Source organism: Heterocephalus glaber, unplaced genomic scaffold (assembly GCF_053883595.1).
Source record: "Heterocephalus glaber isolate CG9 unplaced genomic scaffold, H.glaber_assembly_v1.0 deba00000281, whole genome shotgun sequence".
NCBI classification, from domain to species: Eukaryota; Metazoa; Chordata; class Mammalia; order Rodentia; family Bathyergidae; genus Heterocephalus; species Heterocephalus glaber.
In genome coordinates, this window is record NW_028258139.1 from 3,351,535 (window position 1) to 3,357,960 (window position 6,426).

Consider the following 6,426-nt stretch of genomic DNA (forward strand, 5'->3'; position numbering starts at 1 on the left):
TCTTTGTCAGAAGCAATCCCAGATTTTGAGCATAGCAAATTTGCATTCCAATTTATGAAGCCTGGTTAGTTTTATTTCAGCAGATATTTCACTAAGGTCCTTAAAATAATTCCTTTGCTTCTCCGTTGAAGAGTATTTTGCTTCAGTAAGTTGGATGGCTGTCCTTCCAAAGGTAAAATCATTTCGTTCTCTAGTGGAATGCATGCATCATGTTATTTTTTTAAATTTATGGATGATGATAGTTTACCTTTAAATCTTGGTATTGACCTAGATTATGACTTTGCGTGTGTGCGTGTGTGTGTGTGTGTGTGTGTGTGTGTATGTGTGTGTGTTACTAGGGGTTGAACCCAGGGGTCCTCCATATCTCTCGCCCCTTTTATTTTGAGAGAGGGTCTCTCTAAAGTTGCCCAGGTTGTGCTCAATCTTGCAATACTCCTACCTCAACCTCCCAAGTAGCTAGAATTACAGCTGTGTACCACTATGCCTGGAAATTTATCCATTATTATTCTCACAACACATAAAACTTTATTTGAGAAAGAGATAACACATTTTCTCCTTAGTTTCTTGTGGGTTTGATCAAGGTAAGTGCTTTACTAATTGTTGTTCACTCATAACAAAAATGAAAGTGAAATGTATATGTTAGTGTATAAACTTGCCAGGGCTGCTGTAATAGGATTCTTTGGATAATCCTTACTCTGACAATGGCTGAAGCTCAGCAATCAGTTTTAGGCCAAATACAAGAGAGTAGAAGCCCTGGGATAGGACAGTTCCAAGAGCGGTGGCAACAGGAGCCAGTCATGAGCGCCACAGAAGTGCCTACCTCCAGGAGCAGTCAGGCTGAGTGTCTGCTGCTGAGATGCACCCTAGATTCCTTCCTTCCTTCCTTCCTTCCTTTCTTCCTTCCTTCCTGCTTTCCCTCGTCCCATCCTTCTTTCCTTTCTTCCTCCCTTCTAACTCTCACAACCTGAGGTTCAGGGCAGTTTCTTTCCTATCAGCAAATAGTTCATAAACAGACATGCTGGGATTTCATCCCAGGTCATCTTCCTCCCAAACCCACGCTCTGCAGTAGCAGACAGTTATATGTAGGAATGGGGTGGGTTGGCCACCAATGTGCGGTAACTTGCTAGGTGGCATCTTAGGTAAAATGGTTCTCAGTAACTTTTTAGGGAAGACTTATGAGCATGAAAGAAGCTATCCATGGATGTTCAAAGTTTTGAGGTTGATTTAAGTAAATATGCTGTATCTGACTTCTATTTATAAAAGCAAATAAGGCTTTGCAGACTAGTTCACCACAAAGAAGTTTCTGAGCACTTAAGTACGTGTTGAATGAAAGAATAGAGATACTTCAGAAGCAGACAGCTGAAGAGAGCATACTTCATGTGGTGGTGGGTGTGCCTGCCAAGGGCCCTGGTCTCAGCCCTATCTCTGCATACCACTAGGTGTGTGGGGTTAGGCGAGTCGTTAACCTCTGAGACTAAGCTTTCTTATTTGCACATTGAGTATAAAACTAGTACATGAATGGATAAATAAATTGTGATACATCCATACAATGGAAATTATTCTATGCTCAAAAGTAATGAGCTGTCAAACCCTGAGAAGATGAGGAGGAAATTCTAATGCATATTTCTAGGTAAAAGAAGCCCCAAAGGCGGCGGGGGGGGGGGGGTGTTATAGGGTTATACTGCATGATTCCAATTATACGGCACTCTGGAAAAGACAAAACTATGGAGGCAGTAAAAAGATCAGTGGTTGCTGGAAGCTGGGGAGAAGGAGAGATGGAAAACTAAAAATAAATGAGTTTCTATCTCATTAAGTCTGTTGCAAAGACTACTGTTTATGCAAACCACTAGACTGTCTGGCACAACGCACTAAAGATTCTTCCTTCTCACAGCTACTTCTTTCCAGCAATCTGAAGAAGGTGAGCTGCCACATGCATTAATCTTGAATATTCCACTATGGCCAGGGTAAGGACAAGGGTGTTCCCCTAAGTCAATGTGAATGGTTTAGTAAAAGCCTGGATGTTGTATGTCACAGTGGCACACATACAGGGGTGCTGAGTGGAATGGTTGTGACCCCCTCAAACACAATTTGTGTGTTGAAACCCAGATCTCAATGTGATAGTATTTGAAGATGGGGTCTTTGGGGGTGATTAGGTCATAAGAGCTGCACCCTTATGAATGTAGAAGAGACATGAGGGAGATGATCACTCCCTCTCTGCACCATCTGAGGACTCAACAGACATGAAAGGGAAGACTCACCAGCAACTGAATCTGCCAGCATCTAGACCTTGGACTTCCTGGCCTCAAGAACTATGAGGAATCCATTTCTGTTGTTTGTGCCACCCAGACTATTGTGGTTTTTTATGACAGCCTGAGTGACATTGAGTAAGCATCAAAAGAAGGTGACAGTTTATATAAATAGACATACTGTCTGCCCCAGAGTTGCTGATTTAGTGGCTGTGAGGTGGAGGCCAAGAATCCCCATTCCTAGCGACTTTGCAGGGGATGCCAGCATTATTGGCCTGACATTGAATCCCTGGCTTGCTGATGAGCTGGGTGGGGGCTGGTGTATTAGCAGACAACCCAGCGAGGTCATCAGCACAGATTCTGGGCATCCATGTCTCAAGGACTGGTGCTGCTGGCAAGTCCAGAGGTCTGTGACTTACTGTCCTGTTCTAAGAAGCAAAACTCTAAGAATGTATGGGAATGCATAGATCTGTTACAATGCAAAAAATTAAAGAAATAATGCACTCACTTCCAGCACAGTACACAGAAAAGGGGCCAAATTAAAGAAAAAACAAATAACTAAGTCAAACTTCTTTAATTTCAACAGAATTTTCCAAAAAAGAAGAAAGGAACAGCAGAGGAAATAAAATGTTAGAAGTATAGAGCATTATTTTAGAAAATCACATGGCAGAAAGAAGCACGTTCACGGTTATTAAAGAATCATGAGATATTTGATGCCTGGGAACTTCCAAGTGAAGAGAGAAAAGGTCCTGAGGAAGAGCCCGTGGTCATAGAGGGTACTCTGGAGGCTTGGGGCTCAGATCTCAGGGGCACCTGCTGGTTTCTTATTCTGCCAGTAGTGACTCTCTAGGAGAGAGCTCTCACATGAGGAAAGAGGGAGCACAGCCCTGGAAATCCAACAATTAAAGGCTGTGGTAGTGGTTGCCACAGTGTAAAGGATGCCACGTGGGAGAGGGCATGCAGCCTGTGACATTGGTCAGAGACTTGTCAGTAGCTGAGGTCTGGGAGGTTAGGATCACCAGCAAGAAGGGTCACCAGAAATAGTTTGATTCTGCTGAGTGGGAAATAAACACATCTCAATAAACTCTATGGTCTGCAGCTACAGCTAGTACAGACACCTAAATTTTGCAAGAAAAAATGTCAAACTATTGAGATTAAACTTTTCGCCCACCTATAATGAGCCTGATGGATAAGCTCTCTCAGTTATACTTAAGTCCATACAATGACTGACATCAGGGTGAGCTGAAATAAAGATTGGCTAGATGCCTTTTCTTCTACCAGATGTCACTTTGTCTTTGCTTTGGTTGATCTTGGGAGGCACCAACAGTGTACTTATAGGTTTATTAATTGCTGCTTTCTTTGGACATCTTTTCATTTAGTTAACTATGATGCCAAGAGTGAATTGCTTATGCATGTGTGTATTATGTATGCATAGGCATGTGTACATGGGTATGGGTGTACATATATGCATGCATGCACATATTTTATGCATGTACAAATATTTGCATACCTTTATATGTATACATGTATATGTCTCTGTATTTGATGGGAATAGAGCTGGTGGTATGATGCATGTCCCATTAGCTATGAGATTCTTCAGAAAATAAAGCAACGAGAGACTTGCATTACTTTTATCAGTTGGACTTGGAACTTCCTAAAGATTATAGTCTAGTTGATATACCTTGGGCAATAGGTGCTACAGAAAATTATAGTAAGGACTTTCTGGCTGCAGTTCAGAGGAATAAAAACTGGGAAAAAACATTTTTATTGAAACTTTCTTCTTGGAAATTCATTAATGTACAGAAATTCACAATAGTCAAATCTGAAACAATTTTTTCTGGTGGTATACAGTGGAAGTATTTTTAGTTGGTCTTTCAGTTCCATTGTGTAGCATCTGGACAGTTATACTAGGCAGGACAGGCAAGGGCTGGAGAATAGAACAGAAAGAGTCAACCTTGGAACAACACCTTTCTGAAGCAAAAAAGGGTGTACATAAGTCACTTTTCCACAGCTGAGATAAAATGGTTGGTACCCACAATTTAAAGGAAAAGAAGTTCATTTTGGCTCACAGTTTCAGATATTTCATTCTGGCTTGCCCCAAGGCAGGAACATCATGGTGGAAATGTGTGGCAGACAAATGCTGCTCACTTCATGGCATCCAAAAGCAAAGAGAGGACAAGAGAGCCAAACAGAGAGGATGGGATGGGAACAAGAGGATGCCCTTTCAGATTATATCTCCAGTGACCCACCTCCTCTGAACAAGTCCCACCCTCTAACAGCACATTCAATTGTGAACTCATCAATGGATCAATCCACTTTAATGTAATGCCTCTATGATCCAATCGCCATCCAAAAGCCCAAACTCTGTACACATGAGAATTTGGGGGGACATTTTAGATCCAAGCCATGACAGAGTGTGATGAATATTTGAGCTGATACAACACACAAACATCTGGAGTCTGCAGGCCAACCCAAATGTCAGTGCTCCCAACTCAGGATAGCTGGAGCACAGCCAGTGGAAAAACATATTGAACTCTGACTTCCTCCACCCAGAACAATGACAACCTTCTTAAGAAAACATAGCTGGGTCTGGATGTGCAAGCCTGTAATCCCAACACCCTGGGAAACTGAGGCAGGAGAATCACAAGTTTGAGACCAGCCTGGGAACGTAATGACTTAGTAAGACTCTGCCTCAAGATAATAAACAAGGGGTTGGGGATACAGCACAACACAAAATCCCTGGGTTCAGTCCCAGGTACTGAAAAAAGAAAGGAAAAGAAAAGAAAGCCCCTAGGAATGGCCTGCCTGCCTTGTTTGTTTTTCTTGGGGGGGGGGCACTCCTACTAGAGGAATACCTGGCCTCTGGTTTCTGTCGCTGTCCCACATTCACTATCTCCAAAGGAAAAATGGCTTTCCCTGATTATCCCCAAAGAAAATATGGTTTCTTTGATTGGCATTGCCCAGAAGGGTGATTGTGTTTATGTCTTTCAGCCTTTCCTTTCCTGCACCAGCTGCTTGTCATCATGACCAGGAACCTGTACTTGGCCTTCAATCACCCCTTTCCCTGCAGGGAGGCTGTGGCTTGGGAGGTCCAGCCAATTCAGGCAGGTACAAAGTAGGTGGGCAGGAGGGTATATGGGGTCACTACAGAGCCCATCTGGGTCCCAAGCCCCATTTGAATTCCCCTCTTCAGGCTCATCAGCAGTGCCGAGTATGTGATTTTGACCATCTGCTGGTTTCTGCTTCTACTTCTCCACTGCTCTAAAACTTAGAGAAGGAACCAAGCTGTGAAGAATTATCATCCCTCAAACCTCAACTATGGCCCCAAGAGTTTCACTGGCTGCAGCGGGGCTGGTCATGACTTAGCAGCAGTGGTGGCTGCAGTTTTGCTCATTTCTATGTGAGTCTCTACCTCCACAGATTGCCCACCACTCAAAGGCCTGAGACATATCGTGTGAAGAGGCATGATATCTGTTCCAAGGGATTTTTTGTCACTGAACCTTAGCTAACAATTACACCTGGTAGAAGAGGTGAGGAAGATGAAATTTACATCAGTGCATGACCCTAAACCATAGTTCCAACTTCTGCCTCAGTAACTCTTTTAAGTGCTACTAACAACAGCAAACCACACAACACAAATTCCCCTTTCTCCACCAATGCTTCCCTTTTCACCACAGTCATAAGTATTTTTTCTCTCTCTCTGGGAACTCCCCAAGTGTTTCATGCTTCTATAATGACACTCACCACATTCTAATGTAATATAATATCCATGGCTTCTCTGCAACTCTAAACCACCTAAGGACAGAGGCATCACCTAGGTCATGACTTATCTCTCGGATAGTTTCTTGCAAAGAATACTGGCTGTAAGTCTTTTCAATGGAAGGAGTTTTACCTCCTGTCAGAGGTATTTAAAGAGCTTAGTATTACAGCTCTGTGCAATCACCCTGTGGGGAAAGACTCTTTACCACCCAGAAATTGTGGATTGTATTTCAGATGAAAGCTTTTGATTAAAACAGGCCTTGCTGGCAAAGGCCTCTCATGTCACTAGCTGGCAACCGTTGCCAGGAAGTGAAAATGAGCCAGGTCCCATCCGGCTTTCAGATTTCAATAAACATCAATACTCATATGTTTAAAACTGAAGCAAAATCCCTCAAAAGATCTTAAACTGTGTGGAAGTGAA